The 18,695-nt window shown below is 42.9% G+C and overlaps 1 long non-coding RNA gene across 1 annotated transcript; it reads right to left on the bottom strand.

The window, feature by feature from the left end:
- Positions 1 to 2,902: 2,902 nt before the first annotated feature.
- On the bottom strand, positions 2,903 to 16,226 carry LOC134423889 (uncharacterized). Its single transcript, XR_010029218.1, has 4 exons — positions 16,156 to 16,226; positions 14,511 to 14,564; positions 7,961 to 8,070; positions 2,903 to 6,803 (listed from the first exon to the last, which is right to left on the bottom strand). It is a non-coding gene; the product is annotated as an uncharacterized LOC134423889 (long non-coding RNA).
- Between the last annotated feature and the right edge of the window lie 2,469 nt (positions 16,227 to 18,695).

Below are 18,695 nucleotides of genomic sequence, written 5' to 3' on the forward strand. Positions count from 1 at the left end.
ATCCCAGCTTCAATTTAATTTACTCACATATGTCATTTATACTCTCCATTAAATAACAAATTTTTTCAATAAAAAATCTTTTAAATAAAGGGATAAAACAAGAACCGAAGGAAAAACAACTTCATCTCTTGTTGCCACTCTACTTTGCTTCCTGCACGGAGAATTTCCAATATCCAGGCAATAATTCCAGACCAAATGGGAGCAGTGGGGTCACCAATCCTCTTTAAGAGGCGCCTTTCCCCAGGAGGGGGCAGCAGGTTTTTATTCCTGTGTCTGCCTAAACGTCGGAAAAATGATGTGCTAAAAGCAGATGGTAAAACTCTTTCTAGATAGGGTTGGGAAAATTGGACTTGCTCGGAGCAGTCCCAGGGGCCTTTTCTCAGAGCGTTCCTGTACAAGGAGAAACAATTATTTTCCTTTTGGCTGCTGCTGGGTCCTGCTGAGGGAGTGCTGCACTGGAATGATGAACTCTGTCAAGGGTGAAATGAGGGCTGCTGCTGTTTCCTATCCTCAGTGCTGGAGAGTTTGGACTCCCACGGACCTGGCAGGACTTTGCTGGCTGCAATCACTCGAGTTTTGATCAAATTGGTGTTTTCTGGTGTCACCTGGCTGGGGGGACCAGGGCAAGGAGTTGCTGCGGGGGGTGAGGCCTTCAAGGTGGGGTGTTGAGCGCATTGCTTGATGCATTAAGTTTTAGCTTTATATTTCTCATTTTCTGCACTGCATTCTCACAGTGTGTAACTCTGAACCCCACACACAGTGCCAGCAGCTCTCCTCCCAGCTCAGGCACACAGAACAATCCCTGTCCAGCCCAGAACCAAGGACACCACGGCTGCAGCTTCACCCCAAGCGGTGCAAACAGCAGGGAATGGAGGAGAGAAACTGGGAGGGTGGGACTGCACAGCCTGAGCTGGAATTGGACAATGAACCCAATGTGGAAATGGACCAAAACTTGTAAAAGTATGAGAACTTGTGACTTGGGGTCCATCTTGGGTAGAGCCTCAGTCAGGCCCATGTGCTGCACAAGATGGATCCTTCAAAGGCCTCTTAATAAATCCCTGCTTTATTCCTTTACCACTGCCCAGCCTCTGCTCCAGGCAGCCTCTTTAGGCGTCAGCTTCCCCTCACAATTCATTCCCCACCCTTTATCAATAAATTGGTTTTTCTGAAACTGAGCTAAGTTATGAACCCTCAGGCCCCACTAAGTGAGTTCAGCACCACATCTGCCCAGCCCACCCATGGATTTGTCCATCAGTTTTCCAGTAACAACTTGAGTCCTCAACACACATGGCATGGACAAAAAATCCCCAAAACCACAGCACAGAAAGCATCCACCTCCCAAAAATAACTTGCTCAGCTTCCTGGGAATGAGAAAAATAAGGTTGGCATCCCTAAAACCCTGCTTAAGCTTTTGTCAGGCTCGCCATGATCTCGACTGCCAGGAAAACAAATCCTTTCTGAGCTCGTAGCCCTCAGTTACCATCTCAGTGATTTAATTAAAAAGGAAAAGTTCCCTCCTACAGCCAGCAGGCACCTGCAAGTATTGGACAGTTGGAAAGAAGATCAAAACAGCTCAGGGATATTGTTAAAAACATCTGGGTATGGAAAAACCTTCATGATTTAGCAAGTTGTGTTGACCAAATGCTGGATTTTAAACTAGGCCCAAACCAGAAACTCATTTCCTTGAATTTAACCTGGGCTGCAGAGGCTGCAATCCCCACCTCCAAGCCAGCATTTTGGGCATCCCTGTGTGCAAAATGTGCATTGTTCTTAGGAGAAACAGCCCATCCTGTGGATCCAAAGCCAGGATTTTGGGTTCACCCAGCTCAAACTCCCCAGACTTATCAGGAGCAAACAGAACCACCTGGAGCCTCTCACAAAGGTAAACAAAATCCAGCATTATGTCCCAGAGCTTTTGTCCTTCTCACTGCACCAGGGGGAAAATGGAGTTGACAGCTCTGCTGGAGAATTCCAGAGAAATGTCCCGAGCCAAATTCCAGTGGGAGAGCCCTCCCTGAGCCTCTCCCCTGCTCCTTTGTCAAACAGGGACCTCTTCTTCTCACCCAAATGGGAAACAAAGAGCTCAGCTCCAGCTGGGAGCCAGCTGAAGGAATAAACACTTGTTTTCTCTGGAGCTGGGGAAGTTGTCTTTGTGTTGGGGGGAAGTCAGAACACCAATTAAGCTTGGAGTACACTCATTACTCTTCATGAATGCTCAAAAAACACAGAAGAAAATCTGCTTTTTACCTTTGGTAGCGACAGCCTCCTTTCACCAGGGATTTCTCCAAAAGCCTAAAGGAAAGAGATTTTCATGGATTCGGGAAAGAGACCTTGGAAACTGTTCCATTCCTGAATTCACTCATTTCTTTTGAACCCCAAATGCTAATAAGAAATCATCATTATTTAGATTTGTGGGTAGTTTTCTCTAGAAATCACTGGAAGCGTTCCAACTCCAGAGCAGATTCCTTAAGGAGAATGGAAGCAAAAACATTTCTCTCAAACAGAGCTTTTATATAAAGAGCTTTTTTTCTTGGTAAAACATCATTTTCTTAAGCATCAGCACACAAGTTTTTCTCGCAGTCATTTTGCACCTTTTTAACTTACAGCACTTTTAGAGAATTCATTCCTATTTTCACCTTGGATGTCCCAAGAAGCCTCTTTTTGGCTGGAATAGCTCCTGCTTTTTCTACCCTGAGAAAAATACCTCAAGCTCGATTATTTTTTTAATGTCATTTTTATTCAGCCCTTGACACCGGTGCCAAACCCCAGAACGCTGCAGAATTTTACTTTTAAAGAGGTGTTTTTATCAAGCAGCCATTCTCATCCTCCTGTAATATCTCATTTTCCCAGCAGTTGATTAAAATCCATCCCGTTGCACTGGGATACACCCAGTGACACTCCCCTGCTACAGAGATACACAGAGGAGATAAAAGAAAATAATATATCACTGGCAGTGCTCGGAACATTGGTAAAAGCAGATATTCAGCACCTACTTATCTTTTATGTATACAGATATCCGTGGTGACAAATAGCCTATTATGGTCTGTGATTGACTGAAAATTGGGAGCAGGAGCTGGAAAAGAATCCTGAATCACTCTGAGGAGCGGTTCCCGCTGATATTTCACATTATGCACTCGCAGATTGCCCGCAGGGAAAGGGAAATAGGAAAGAAAACAATTTCGTTTGAGCGTGGCTCCAGCTAAAACTGGAGATGGTTGTGGGTTCTTCCAGTAATTAATCCAATTTACAGGGTTTGGGATTGGCACTGGGTGAAATTCCAGCATCCCCAGGTGTTTCTCCAGGAGGCCTTGACCCTACAGGGCTCATCAGGAAAGAGGGCGAGGACTGCAGCAGAACTCATTAAATAATTAAAAAGTCATAAATACATCAGAGGTTTTTGTCTCTGAGCTCAAGGACACTTGTGCCCAACACCTTCTGTCAGATCCTCACAGCTGGCAGGGAAAAATCCTGGAGCTCCTTTGATGCTTTTCTTAGTTTTTATAGAGACAGAGTATCTGAGAGGTGTTTTAAAAGATTTTATTTTATTATCAGTCTCGATGAATAGTGAGAAACAAAAGATGTAAAACTTAATGCTGTTTCATCAGAAGTTAACTTATTTCTTGGTTATAATACTTTATAAATGTTTCTCAGGTTATTAGCTGGAAAAAAAATCAATTTCCCACGTTCCTTCTTGGGCTTCTGCTCACTTTCCACTTGGGCAAATTCCCATTTTATTTTTCAGGGAATACAGCCCTCAGTGGTATCCCTGGGAGTTTTGATGTTGACTTCTAAGGACCCAAATGTCACAATTCAGAGAGAGAAACTGAAATTTTGGCGCCCAGAATCCATTTTGGTGCAAATCCCAACCAGGCTGTGGTTTCACTGTGTGTACTGGAATGTTTTACAGCAAATTTCCAGCAGCTCTATCCCAAATCTGTCAGAGCTGGACGCCAAAAACTTCCCAGTTAGATGTGGTGAATTAACCAAGGATTCTGCAGCCATACAAATTAGCAAACCTTTTCTAAAAGTTCCTTTTGTCCTAATTACTTTCCACCTTCCCATCCACAGACGTAAAGCCGTAAACTCCTCTCCTCAGACAGATAAAGCCATAATTATCCACCAGAGATTTCTTTGCCTTGGTTTTTTTGTGAGCATCAGCTGCCAGAGAGGAGATGCAGCTCCCGTCCTGCTGATCTCACCAGAATCGCTGCTCCTGCTGCCCCAGCACATCATCACTCTTTTCATCCTCTTCCTTCACTCCTCCCAATCCATCACTGACTCGGGAGAGCTCCTGCCATGTCTGGGATCCATCATTTACATGGGCAAGAAATTCAAATTTAAGCTCCCTTAATAATTCTTCACCCACCAAGCCATCAATCTCTTTGGTCCTTCCATCATTTGTGTTGCTCTGCTGGGAAGGCATTCCTGCTTTTCCCAAATTTTCCAGCGTGGAGTGCTCAGCTGAGAATGCAGCTTTCACCTGCCCTCCCATAGGAGCTCAATCCACAAAAATCAACTCCTCCTCTTTTACCAAGTATCCAAAAGCAGAATTGTTTTATTTGCCACTTTTTTAGTTCAAATTCCAGCACCTAAAATGAAATCTGAGTCAGCTTTGCAGATATTTAAGGATTATTTTCTTCTCAATTCATTTCTAATTTTTTTTTTTGCAAGGAGTTCAGGTTTGAAAAAAGCTGGAAACACCAAACTTCATTAAATTGGCTGTATTTTATATCAAAAAAAGATGACAAAAGCAATTTGATTGCCATACAAGCAACAAAAATCATTATTTGCTTTCTGATTCCTGTTGAATATTTTTGCTCAGCTCCTTGAACTTCTCATTTCCCCAAAACAAATGCTCCAAGGACTCCTCATCCAGGCTGTGACTGGATCCAAAGCAGTTTTCTCACGGACACAAACTGATTTAGGCTCATCTGAAGCTCTCAAAAGCATTTTTGGAGGGCAGCTCTGGAGCTCTCCTTTGTCTTTCTGATTCTCCTGAATCTTTCTTCTTTCCAGGCCTGGGGTTTTCCATGGGAACACTGAATTCTGAGGTGAAAAGTCGCCTTTAAAAGGCTCACAAGGGAGGTCAGGAGCAGCTTAGATGCTTTTCAAGCTGAATAAACACCAACAACCTCCAGAAACCCAACTTTCCCCAGCACCAGTGAAGCTCCTGAAACAACACTCTGAACCCTGCGCCCATTTCAGGCTGTTAAAAATCACCTCATCCCTTCCACTCAATAATTTTCTGATTTATTACAGAAAGGTGAGAGGTCCTCCCTGCCCTCACCAATTACCTGAGCCCTGGGTGCTCTCTGATGTGTCTTTGCATGAATAACTTCGTTTTCAGACTTCCTCGTCCTTCTCTAACTTGAATTATTTGTCAAACAGGAGCAATTTTCCCCTGGCAGAAGGCAGCTAATTAGCGTGGCAGGCTGTCACTTTGTCACACCGTGGTGACAAACAATGCAGGAGATTAAAGAGTTGCTAATTGGCTGATACTTTTAGTAGCAATTTCAGCCTGTTAATGCAGCAAGAAAACATCGAAAAGTTGTTTTGATCGCGAAAAAAAAAAAAAATAAATTCAACAAAATCAGCTTTTTCAAGAGGAAGAGTGTCGTCCCACAGGAGAAATCCCAAAGGCAGGAAGCCCTTCCAATATGGGATTAAGGAAAATTATTGTAGGAATGTTCTGCCAGAAGAAAGTTTATTATAAGTTATTCTTGGATTTAGGGCCTTTTTTAAAGACCTGCATTTCCAGGTCACAGAGTGCTTTCTAAATGGACATTCAACAATAAAGACTAGAGGGATTTGGGGATTTTTTGGGTGGGTTTTTTGCATGTTAAAAGGATGATGGAATCACAGAATTATTTGGGTTGGAAGGGACCTTAAACATTATTTTTTTCCACCCCTGCCAAAGCAGGGACACTTTCCAATGTCCCAGGCTGCTCCAATCCCTGTCCAGCCCGGCCTTGGACACTTCCATGGATCCAGGGGCAGCCACAGCTGCTCTGGAATTCCATCCCAGCCCCTCCCCACCCTCGCAAGGAAGAATTTCTTCCATATTTAACCCAAATTTCCTTTCTGCCCGTTTGAAGCCTTTCCCCCTTGTCCTGTCTCTCCAGTTCTTCTCCACCTTGCTCAGACTTTCCTTCAGATCCGAGGAATTCTGAACTACTCCAACGTGAAACTCAGACTAAAAAAGTGCCCAGATTGCCCCAAAATAATTCAAAACTTCTTTGCAGCCACCGAGGATGAGCTAGGAAAGCCTGAGACAGGATAAAATGGCCTTTCAGCTACCAACAATTAAACAGCACAAGACAAGATAATCAGGGTAATTAACAACATGTAGACAAAGGCAGGGTTATAAAACCAACAGCATTAATTTGGCTCTTGGTAAAGGCAGAGATTGCAGTGAGGTCAGTGCTCAGTGCTCATCCCCACACCTGCCAGAGCCCTGAGGAAAACCGAACTTGAACAGCTGAAAACACATCAGAGAATTGTTCTGGAACACCCCAGATCAGCCCCTTCTTCTGGGGAGGAACACCAGGGAGACAGAAACATGTAGAAATATAAACAATGCTCACAGTTTGGGGAATATTGGGATGCAAACGCCTGGATGAGCTTCAGTCCCGTTTGTCATTGCCAAGGCCTTGCTAAATGTTCATATTTCTAAAGAAATCCTGGAGTGGAGCTGGTAAATAACCCCACTGGGAAGATGCTGTCTCCTGCCCTGTCCTGAGCAATTCAAATCAGTCCGAGCTGCTCCTTCACTTCAGCTGCTTCCACCTGGGATTCCCTGGTTCCTGCAAGGAAAACAGGAAAGGAAATAAACCAGGAGAGGAAATAAAAGCACCTCCACTCCATGATAAACAATACAGAGGCTGAGGCAGCCTCCCCAAAATGCAAAAATTCAGAATTTTTTAGGTATCCTAAAGGGCTCAGGTGGGGATCTGCCAGCCTCTGGAGAGTGCTTTTAATTAGGAAAAACATCCTGGCAAAAAATGGGCAAGTGTGGATGTCAAACCCAATGGAAAATTCAAAGAATGCCAGTTATTGCTGGGGAGCAGAGCTGGGAGCTCATTTCTATCAACAGAATCATTGAAAGGCAAATAAAAACCCAGAGGAAATAATGGAAATTTCATTCCTGGCTTTCTGCTCTAAGTTCTCCCCTTCAGGAGCTGAGCACTCCCCAATGGAAGAAGAGGGAATTTGGAAATGTGGCAGGTCCAGGTCCCACCTGGCTCAGCCATTCCCTGGATAATCAGCAAGGACAGGACACCTTGGCCAGAAAAAAGAATAAATTAATGAGGTTTCTGCTGGCAAAGTGTTGCTTTTTGGCACCTTCAGCTCAAGACCAGGCCACTGCTGGTTTTATTCCCCCTTAAAAAGCCCAGAACCTTCTCCTGAAGGGATCCAGGAAAAATAAATAGGAAGTTTATATGTTTTGTGGGATCCAAATGTTCCCATTCTATATTTTTCCTCTATTTTCCTGATTAAACTCAACACAACCACTGACACATCATCATTACTCACTGAAGGAGGAACAGAATCCCACAGAAGAATCATTAAAGGAGGAAAAGAATCCCACAAAAGGATCCCACAGAACAAATTCCAGCTCCAAGCAAAGCTCCCAATTTCTTTCCAGGTCCTTCCCAATTTAAGGCACTAATTAAAACGGCTCTGCTCCTTGCATCAACAAATGCAGGGTAATTATGTTGTTCCCTCAACCTTGTGCTCACAGATTGCATTGATCTCCATTATATGAATAAGTCAAATGTTTCCTTCCTTTCTGCTGGCTGTGGGAGCAGGGAGTTACCCAGGAATGGATAAACTGGGATGCTGGGCATTGAATAAATCCCTTTTTCCCCCCTCTTGCTTGTTTACCATTAATGGTTGTACTTCATCTGCTGCTTAACACCATTAGTGCCTAAATGGGGTGATATTAATTCAGGATAATTACAGAATCTCCAAGGCAAAACCACGGGAATGGCTGCAGAATTCACACCAAATTCCAGAGGATGAATAATTCCTGCAGGCTGTGGGGTGCACATTCCACTCCTTGCTCCACACCTGCCAGGGAAATGCAATAAAAACTGAGAATTCCTGCTTGAGTGAAGGATCTGGGAATTCTCAAGCATCCCTATGTCTTGCTAAATCCTCCTGAGTACCCATAACCAATCTGGAAAACAGGAGAATATTTCAGGAAGAACTCACTGCCTGTATTTAACTCAGTGCCCTCCCGACCTGGAATTCATCACTTTTTACCCTCCTCCATTTCCCAAAAATTTTCCAGGATAGAGAGAGAGAGCAGAGAGCTCAAAAATATAACTGTGAAGAAGCAGAGGGAAAAAAAAACAAAAACATTTAAACTTTGCTCCATCCTCATGCAGCTATTTTAGACGCTGCATGTGCAAGAAATGCTGGACAAAATTGGCTTTTCACTCGTGCTAGGAACTGATTTTGTTTTAAAAATGTAAATGTATCAAATCCTCCTTCTTCTAAGAAAATTTAAAAAGTCACCTGTGAGCCTGCAATGTTTTAGAAACACAAGTTCTAACAAAAGAGGAATTAATCCAACAGGATTAATTGAGTCCTATATGAACAAAAATCTTGCTTTATGCATAGTTTTATTTTTTTTTTGGGTTCAATCTCATTTTTAGGGTTGTTGAATAACCAGAAAAAAAAAGTGGAGAAAAAGAACTGGTGGTTAAATAACCAGGGAAAAAAGTGGGGAAAAAGAACTTACAGAGCACAAAGCAGTTTTTTGAAGTATTCCACCCATGATAATCCAATGTAATCTGCTGGAAATTTAACCTCTTATTAATAGGAAGGAGAAATATGAGAAGAGTCTAAGAGAGCTGCTAATGAGGTTAATTTAGCACAGATTTTAATTACACCAACCCAGCCATTCTGAGCTGTTCTGCTGAGATCTGAGTAGAGTTAATACCCAATGCACAACCCAAAGGGTAAAAAATGGGAATTAAAACAATGTGCCATCTTCTTAAATGACAAACAAGACATTTTCAAGACATATTAAGCATTAAATAATGAATCTTGCAGAATATTAAATCCTTCAAGCCCCATTTGAGACCTTCAGGGCTGGGCCAACCACTCTGGGAATGTCCCTCATGGAGGAGAGTTTGATCAATCAATGAAACCTTTAATTCTCAGCCATTAATTCTTTCTCAATGCCATTTTCCCTGTACAATAATGAAGTTTGATGGATTTTTTTCCTTTTTTTTTCAAATATTTTCTAAGTAATTTTACTAGAATAAATCACAGCTTTGTGTTCAGAAGCAGCAAATGAGATCCATTTCTTTTCCCAGATTCCACATCAGGCAGGATCACCCCTCTGAGGGGTGGGCACAGCCAAACCCATTTTTCTGAATCTGTTTCCCTATTTATTTTTTAAGGGAAATTTCAACCTTTTGGTTAACCCGAGCTATCGCACTTTTCTATTTGATTTTTCACATCATTTGTTAGAACTGCTGAGACTGTTGGGTCAAGCCAGCTCTGCAGCCATGGACCTTGAGCGTGATTTGTGCTGAATTATTCATTCTCAGAGACTCCTGCCTTTGCATCCCAGCCTGGAAAAGCATAAAGGAACCTGTAAAAGCCTGAAGGAACCTGGAAAAACTTGAAGGAACCTGGTAAAGCCTGGAGGAACCTGGAAAAAAATTAAAGGAACCTGGAAAAGCCTGAAGGAACACAGAAAAACATGAAGGAACCTGGAAAAACCTGAAGGAACCTGGAAAAACCTGAAGGAAGCTAGAAAAAACTGAAAAAAACTGGAAAGGCCTGAAGGAACCTGAAAGAACCCAGAAAAGCCTAAAGGAACTGGGAAAAACCTAAAGGAACCTGGAAAAGCCTGAAGGAACTCAGAAAAATCTGCAGGAACCTGGAAAAACCTGAAGGAACATGGAAAAGCCTGAAGGAAGCACAAACTCTGCATCCCAAGAGAAAAGGAGGCCCAGAAGGGAATTTATTTCTCTCTACAATCACCTGAAGGGAAGTTGGGGTCAGTTTTTCCCCAGAAATCAGCAACAGGACAAGAGGAAATGATCTCAAGTTTGTTGGGAGGTTCCAACCTGGATCTGGTCCCCCTTCCAGGGGAGGTTTAGGTTGGATATTACAGAAAATTTCTCCACAGAAAGGGTTGTCCAAGCTGGCACAGCTTCCCAGGGGATTTAAAAGCCCTCTGGATTTGGCACTTCAGGGATCCCCGAGATCCTTCCCAACCTAACGAATTCTGTGATTCCATGAAAAAAGAATCCACTTTGCTTTCCCAAATTCCAAGGGAAAAAGGAGGACTCTTCCCACCAGCGTGCCTGACCTTGCAGGCTACAAAATCCAAATTCCTTGGGAGTGTGTGGTGAATAAACTGCTCGAGGCTGCCACGGTGGTGGGGATGGGAGCAGGGATATTCATAGAGCATCAAGCTGTCATTCCCACAAAATGATGTTTTTTTAAACTAGAGGCGCTTCAGAAAATGCCTTAAAACACAGCAATCTTGGAGGCAATTTTCTCATGTTATAACATCCCGAAGGAGAAGGGATGAGGGCTGTGCTAAAGGACAGCAAAAAAGGCATTTGGAAAATCTGCAGTGCTGTAATCACCAACGTGGCCATTGCTGTTGGTAAAAGCTTGGAAAGAAAGGAACAGGAAACAAAGGAACGGGGAATTTTGGAGCTCCATGGATGTTTACTGCATTGAAGTGGGGAATTTTGGAGCTCCATGGATGTTTACTGCATTGAAACCTCCCCGTTTAACTCAGAGCTTTGGTTCAGTTGCTCTCAAGTTTTATTCATTTAAACAACCCTTAAGCCAAAATAGGAGTGAAGATCATGAAGCACTGATGAAACTGGAGCCTGGCAAGTGGGAATTCTCCTTATCAGAGAATCATGGAATGGTTTGGGATGGAAGGGACCTGAAATCCCACCCAGTGCCACCCTGCCATGGCAGGGACACCTCCCACTGTGCCAGGTGCTCCCAGCCCCAGTGTCCAGCCTGGCCTTGGACACTGCCAGGGATGCAGGGGCAGCCACAGCTGCTCTGGGAATTCCTTCCCAAATCCCATCTAACCCTGCTCTCTGTCCATTTGCAGCCATTCCCTGTGTCCTGTCCCTCCATCCCTTCTCCAAAGTATCTCTCCATGTTTCCTGCAGCTCCTCCAGGCCACCCTGAGCTCACCCAAAGCTTCTCCTCTCCAGGTGAACAATCCCAGCTCTCCCAGCCTTTTCTCCCAGCAGAGTTCCTCCATCCCTCTGATCATCCTGGTGCCTCCTCTGGAGTCATTCCTCTAATATTTCCATGAAAAACTCCAAAAAGTCCCATTTTCTCATGGAAACCATGTTGTAGTTGGCACCTGCCTGTCCTTACCCTCAGCAGGGCACAGACACTCCTGAACACCTCTGGACACCCCAAATCCCATTTTCCAGGGAGAGAAAAAAATTCCTATTTAGCCTTTAAATCTGCCCTCTATTCTCCTAATCTCCACCTGATTTATGGGATTGTTGCTCCTAAAGCTCACCATGCAAATATTTCATTAAACACCTATGAAGCTGAAACAGAAGAAGGAAGTGTTGTTCCTATTTCAGCTCCAGAACCAAATTTCTTGCTTTATAAGTGATTGAAAGTATCCATTTTAACAACACAATTATTGGTGATATAACTGGGGTTTATTATCTGTGGGTAGGATTTCAGCATCACTTTTAAAATTTATGCTTGTGCCTGGAAAATCTTCATCATTTCCTAATTAACATGCAGGATATTAAACAAATTTAAGCTTTTGGAGCTAATATTCTATGAAGGAGCAAGAGGAAAGAGTGTCCCACAAAACAGCAATCAATTATTTAATTTTTTTTCAATTACACCATTCATTTTAAGTAAAATAAATCTGGAAGATTCAATGGGAAATCAGAGAATATCCTGGAAAAAATCATTTTAATAGAAGATGAAAGAAATTAAAACCATCTTTTAGCATTATTATTTTAATTGCAGCTTGTACTAATTACTCCAGCCAGTGCATTCAGTAATGCAACAATATCAGCAAAATCATTATAAATATTAATTTATTTTAAAGTTTTATCGACTCATTTTACTTCTTCTCTCTCCTACACTGATTTTCGCATTTCTTAATTTAAAGTATTTTAAATGTCATTAAGTCCCTCATTTAAAATATTTTTAAATGCCATTAAGTCCCTCATGAAAAAAAAATAATGGTGGTAAAGCAAGGAGATTTCAAGGAAAAAACCCAAATATGTCCTGAGGGCTGTCTGGTCAGTGCTGCTGCTCCTCTTTATCTCACTCCAGCAAGGAACAAACCCCTGGCACTGTGATTTTCCACACATTTTCTGTGTGTTCCCTGCAGCTCCAGCCTCATCGCCTGGCCCAGAGCAATCCTGGCTGTGACTGATACAGGAACACCCAGAATGGGAGGCAAACTCCTGGAAAACTCCAAATATCCCATGGATGAGTGTGGGAATAAATCACATGGAGCCCATTTTCTTCATACTGGAGAAAATTCCCATTCTTAATTCACATTTTTATCCAGTTTTACAGCCCTGTGTGTGACTCCCATGGGTCAGGAGCTCTCTTGCCAGTCCCTTCATTGGTCAGTAACAAGTTGTTATTCTGTATTTATTGGTCACTCAAACCCTTGGTGTGTATGTGCTGAAAGTTGTTTGTGAGAGAGAGTTTTCATTTTTTTCAGGGTGTACAAACAGTTTATCCAGGTGCTGGTTGTTTTTCCCCAGGAATGGATTGTTGTGTTAATGAACTGCTCACACAGGATTGCTTCCACATGGAACTTGCAAAATGCTGGATTTGACAAGGCCAGCCACTGATTCCTTGACTTTATTAAGCATTTTTTTATCATTTTTCTACCTTACTGCAGCAGACAAGGATCTCATGAGGTTTGTTTGCTCTACAAAACCTCTCTGGAGATGTCCTGAGGCCTTCAAAGGATGTTCTGCAGCATCCACAGCCTCTTCCTTCAGGGTTCTCACGCCTTTCCCCCTTCCCTTTCCTCCCAAAACAGCCCAAATTTAAGGTGAAAATACAGAAATTGTTTGAGCACATAAATGTGCAGGAAGTTTTCCAACGCTCAAAATCAAAAACTTTAAATTGAAATAATTAACTATTTTGTGGGACACGCTTTTCTCTTGCTCCTTCATGAAATTTCAGCTTTAAAAGATTAAATTTGTTTCAGATCCTGCGCGTTAATTAGAAAATTATGAAGATTGTTCATGGATTTCCTCCCCTTTTTTAAAAGTTCTTAATCACTGAACATTAATTCATTTAAAATTTCAGCAATAACAGATCCATTTCCCAAAGTTTGGAGGAAGTTAATGGTTTTTATTTTAGTGGATCCAGGTACATAATACATCTGGGAGCAGTTAATCCAATTGTCTTCCCCTCCAAGGTTTGATATTCCCCAAATATTTTGGGAGATGTGGAATAACGAGCAGTGAGCTGCACACACAACCACCAACCTCATCCCATCACAATTCCCTTCCCAGAAAACCACAAAATCTCCTGGTAGGACTCAGCAAAAGAGCAGAATTTGATGCTTTTTTGGGATATTTACTCCAAATGTTGTTAAAGGAGCTGATACTTCCAAACTGAAATATTTTAGTCCAACACAAAAGTTGCCTTAATTATTTGTACCACTCCCAAAAAAGGCCATTTCCAACTGCTCAGAGAAGTGGGAGCAGGAATTTGGCACACCAGGAATGTGCAACCTTTCCCAGCTGAAACATCAAGCTGAATTTACCACTGGCAACTCCTATAAACAAAATAATTTCACATGGGGAATAAAACGTTGCAGCAGAACAAAATAAAACTGGAGCTTGACCCAATTTCACGTTCCCTTGGTGAAGTTTAGAGGGTACAAAACAAAGAAAGTTCTTTTAAGCAGAAAAAATAATGCAGAAAGTTAACAGGGAAACATTTAAATGAAAGTGGAATTAAATGGGAGATTTGGAGCTATGCAAAAAAGCAGCTCAGCTCTTCAGGGTAATGGTGAAACATTGTCCCTCCAGGTGCTCTTAAAGGAAAAAAGGCAGTAATGGGGCCATGAATCACCCACTAAAATATCCCAGCTCCAGAGCAGGGACAGCAGGGATGGAAAAGCAGCCAAATTCCAAAAACTCAATCATGCACTGGCTTTGTATTCATTAAATTTTAATGGTTTATTATTTATTAAATTTAGGGGTGGGAAACACAGGTAGCATTTCATCAAAGAAACAACTTTAGGATGTTTTGCTGTCTATACCGTGGCCCTCAAAAGGCAAAATTCTGGAAGGAGGGAAGGGGAAAGGAAAGGGAAAAGGGAAAAGAGAAAAGGGAAAGGGAAAGAGGGAAAAAGGGAAAAAGTGAAAAAGGGAAAAAAGAAAGGGAAAAGGAAAAGGATCATAAACAAATTCATTTGACATATCTACCAAACTGGGCCCAAAAACAAATAGTCTTCAAAGTTTGACTGAAATCCATTTAGAAGAGGAAAAACCTACCAGAGCAGGTGCCTCGGTTTCTTTGCTGTTCTTTGGAGTTCAAAATGTGAGAAGCTGAGTAAGCAGAACAAAAAATAAATAGTTAGTGAAATGCAGGAGGAAATGTGGTCAGCAGATCACTAAAGCAGCATTATTCACCTGGACTTTGGCTATTTAGCTCAGTTAAATTCATGATCCATAAAATAGAGAGCAATAAAATCCATTTTTTTGTTGTTGTTGCAGTGTTGAATTAAAGTATCACTAATGCTTGAGAAAACATTGCTCTCAGCCAGGCGCTGTTGTGGGCTGTTTAATCAGGAAGCTGAGCAATTGCAGGTTGTTATTTCCCCTTGACAAGTTTCAACCCAAGCCTCTCTCAATGCCCTGCTACCTTAAAGGCTCCCCTGAGTGCAGGAGGCCGAGCTCCAGCACCAAGACACAGCTCCAAACTATCACACAACAAATTTGCAGGGTTTTAAGCAAAGTTTTTTGGTTTTGAGCCCAAAAATGGGGCTGCAGACAATGAAGGCAATCCCTGCACCATTCCTGCCCTCCAGCACTGGGACATAGGCACACATCCCTGGGGAGCTCCGAGCTGAGCGTGGTGTGTGGGCAGGAGAAGCAGCAGGACGGGGACCCTGGTGTCCCCCTGTGCCCTCCTGCTCCTGTGGGACAGGGACCAGGGCTGGCCTTGGCTGGGACAAGGGTTGGGCTCAGTCCTGGAGGGCTTTTCTGACCCAAAGCACTCCATGGGTGCTGCTCCTCAGCCCCTCTGAGCTTCCTCAGCCCCTCTGGCTCTGCAGTCAGGTCTGGAATTGTTTTCCAGGACATTCTGTGCTGACATTTCTGCTGTTGTTTCCCCCATGCTCCCTCATTATCCAGAAAAATGCTGGAGATTCCCAGTGGGAAACTTCACCTGTGCCACTGGAGCTGCTGGAGAGGAGATCCCACTGTGGCCAGACGCAGGGCTTTAAACTCTGAGGGGATTTATGGTGGATGTTGGGGTGAAATTCCCCCCTGGGAGGGTGGGCAGGCCCTGGCACAGCTGTGGCTGCCCCTGGATCCCTGAAGTGCCCAAGGCCAGGTTGGACAGGGCTTGGAGCAGCCTGGGGCAGTGGAAGTTGTCCCTGCCCATCCAGGGATGGAAAGGGATGAGCTTTAAGGTCACTTCCCGGCCAAAATCATTCTGTGATTCCATGAACCTTTCAACATGTAAAAAACTCACCCAAAAAAAATCCCCAAATCTCTCTAATCTCCACTGCTCAATGCCTCTTTAAAAATGACCGATCACTCTGTGATCTGGAAATGCAGGTCTTTAATAAAGGCCTAATTCCTCCCAATAAATATCCTTTAAATCTGATTTTGGCCTCCTGCCTTTCCATCTCCAAGGCTGCTCCTGTAGCTCCATTAACCCCCGGGCTCATTTCTGCATTAACTCCAGCGATTCTCTGAGCTGGCTCCAGCCTTTCCTGAGAGCCCCCTGTGGAGCCCAAATGGAAGGAAACTCCTCATCCCCGAGAGCTGAATTGCAAATGAGGATGATTTAGGCACAGCCAGGCCACGTGAAGTGCCTTTGAACTACAGGTGTCTGACAAGAGCTCTTTTGCTTTTCCTCCCACAGCTCCAAAGTCAAAATTCATCCATTTCCTCCCCCAGTAAAATTTACCTGACTGCCTCAGTCCTGGAGCTTTGGGAAGTGCTCCCATTTTCAGGCTGGGAAGGGTTTCCAAAGCAAGTATCTGGGAAAAAATATAAATAAAAATCAGTTTTTACCCAGCCTCTCCAACAGAACTTTGTTATGGCAACAATTCCAGCACGTACAGGAGCAGTTTGGTGCTGATGAGGTTTTTGCTGTTTGCTCTCCATGGGAGCAGCTCTCTGAGGGGCTGATGGTGATTCCACACCCAGAGGGCAAATCCAGGGCTCAGCTTCCTTTGGGAGTGGTTTGTGGCTTCTTGTTGGGTGTTAAAAGGGGAAAAAGGATTGCAGGAACTTTTATAATTCTTCTAAAAATTTGGGTCATCTTCCTTCACAATGGAAACCACGAGGGGAAAACCACAGAACTCAGACTAGGTATTTTGGAACAGCATTTGAGAAAAATGCCTATTACTAGGAAAGGAGGTGAACCTTGATGTGGTTTCACCACTTTTTAAAACAAATTCAATTTCTGCCTGCTGGCCCCAAGCTGGCCCCGAGTTCTCCACATTTTTGTATTGGAAATTCCCTCTCTGGAGTCATTCCAGCCCCACCTGGATGCGCTCCTGTGTAAGATGCTCTGGATGCAGAGGGGTTGGAGCAGAGGATCTCCAGAGGCCAATTCCAACTCAAACTCTTCTGTGATTCCATGGAATTGGATTAAACCAGCATTCCTCACTCCCAGATCCATCAGCTGCCAGCCTGGAATGAAACCTTTAAGGTCCCTTTCCCTGGGATCCCACAAAAATTCATTATCTCATTAATAACACAAACAGGAAATATTCAGAGCACAACTACAACCGAAATATGTTAATTTTGTCCCTTAAGTTGCAGCTGGATTTAGAAACTTGATGTTCCCCATCAGAATCTTGATGGATTCTACTGGTGGAAGAAACTTTGCATCCACCAAATGAGAAACTTTAGTGGCACAGAGGTTCCATAAATAAATATTACCCTGGTCACCAGCTAGGAACAGCCTGTTAGCTTTAATGCCTACCTGGCCCTTTACTGAAAACCACAGTAAAACAGGCAAAAATATCATTAAAATAAATACTTTCAGAATGAATAAAAAATGACTCAGCCACTTCAGAATCCCAATGAGGACAAATGACCTGTAAGTGTCATCTGCTGGCTGATAAAAGCAATTGAGCCAAAGTCAACGGAGCAAAGTGAGATGTAATTTAGTTTTAGCAATTTTAGCATTCCTAGGCCATCACAGCAGCAAGGAAAACACACAAATAAGGCTGTCATATCTCAAAAGCCAAAGAAATTAATTAATGAGTCCTTAAAAGACATCTTGAGATCATTTTTAAAGGATTTCTTATCGTTAAATCCACTTAAATGGAAATGAAACAGCAAAGCCATGAAAGTGGATAAACTTCAAAATATTTAATCCAGATATCATTTCAAAATGAATCTAAAACTTACCACAAATGTCCTGAACAATAAAGCAAAAATTCACTTTGGAAAATCCCTGTGAATCAGATTAATTCTGAGATTTCTACCTTTTAGTATAAGGAAGGAGAATTTCAGTCATTTCAGGCAAGCTTCCCTGTCCCAAAATCCCAAAGGAACCCAACATTTCCCATAAATTTCTCCTTTTAAGCATAAGATTTAAGGATTTTACTGCAGCTCAGCACAGGAGCCATCACTATGTGGATTCCCAGTTTGGATCATATTTTAAATAACATTTGGAACATATTTAAATAACATTTTGTTCAGAGGGATTCAGACACAGAATTCCTGATGAGCTCATCCACAGACCCCAGGGATGCTGGATCAGCTCATCCCAGCAGGAACCACTTCAGGTGCTCAGCCCATCCTTACCCAGAGCTCCCTGAGTGCTGGCACTTCAATGGTTTACAGGACAATGTTTTATTAGATGAGAGCTGCAAGAGCTGTGCAATCATTTCCCTTTTTTTTTTTTTTTAATTTATTTTCCTCCTTGAATATTGAAGGAAATGTTAAATAACCAAGGAACCCTGTGGGCAGTGGAGTCCTGCCCTGACAGATGAACCCATCAAGGGGGAAGCTTGCTTTAATGAACAAGAAGAGATTTTCAGGATAATTTCTGGGATAATTCAGGTATTTAAGAGGCAGAACCTCTTGCTGAAGTGTTTTCCAACAGGGTTTGGAAATGAGAGAGTCAGAGCTCCTTGTCCTGCACACCAACACTGCAGGAAGAGGCATTTGCTGTTTCCCAGCTCCCATTTAGCTCCAGCATATGTTCAGGTATTCCCTGTTGTGTTTTTACAGCCACAAACAGTAAACTACCCAAAGCCCTGAGGAGCAGAGGAACAGCCTGTGGGCTGTGTTTCATCCCAGAAATCACAGGGAACATAAATTAGTGAAGTCATCTGTGCCATTTATCGCCCTAATTGGGCTTCCCAAAAGGAACCATTTTCCCTTTCCTCCCTTTAAGCTCCCAGAGCACCTCCTGGGTTTGGATGCAGACACATCATCCCTTAAAGAGGAACAATAAACCCCATAAATCAGATCTGCACTAAAATG

Source organism: Melospiza melodia, chromosome 12 (genome assembly GCF_035770615.1).
Source record: "Melospiza melodia melodia isolate bMelMel2 chromosome 12, bMelMel2.pri, whole genome shotgun sequence".
NCBI classification, from domain to species: Eukaryota; Metazoa; Chordata; class Aves; order Passeriformes; family Passerellidae; genus Melospiza; species Melospiza melodia.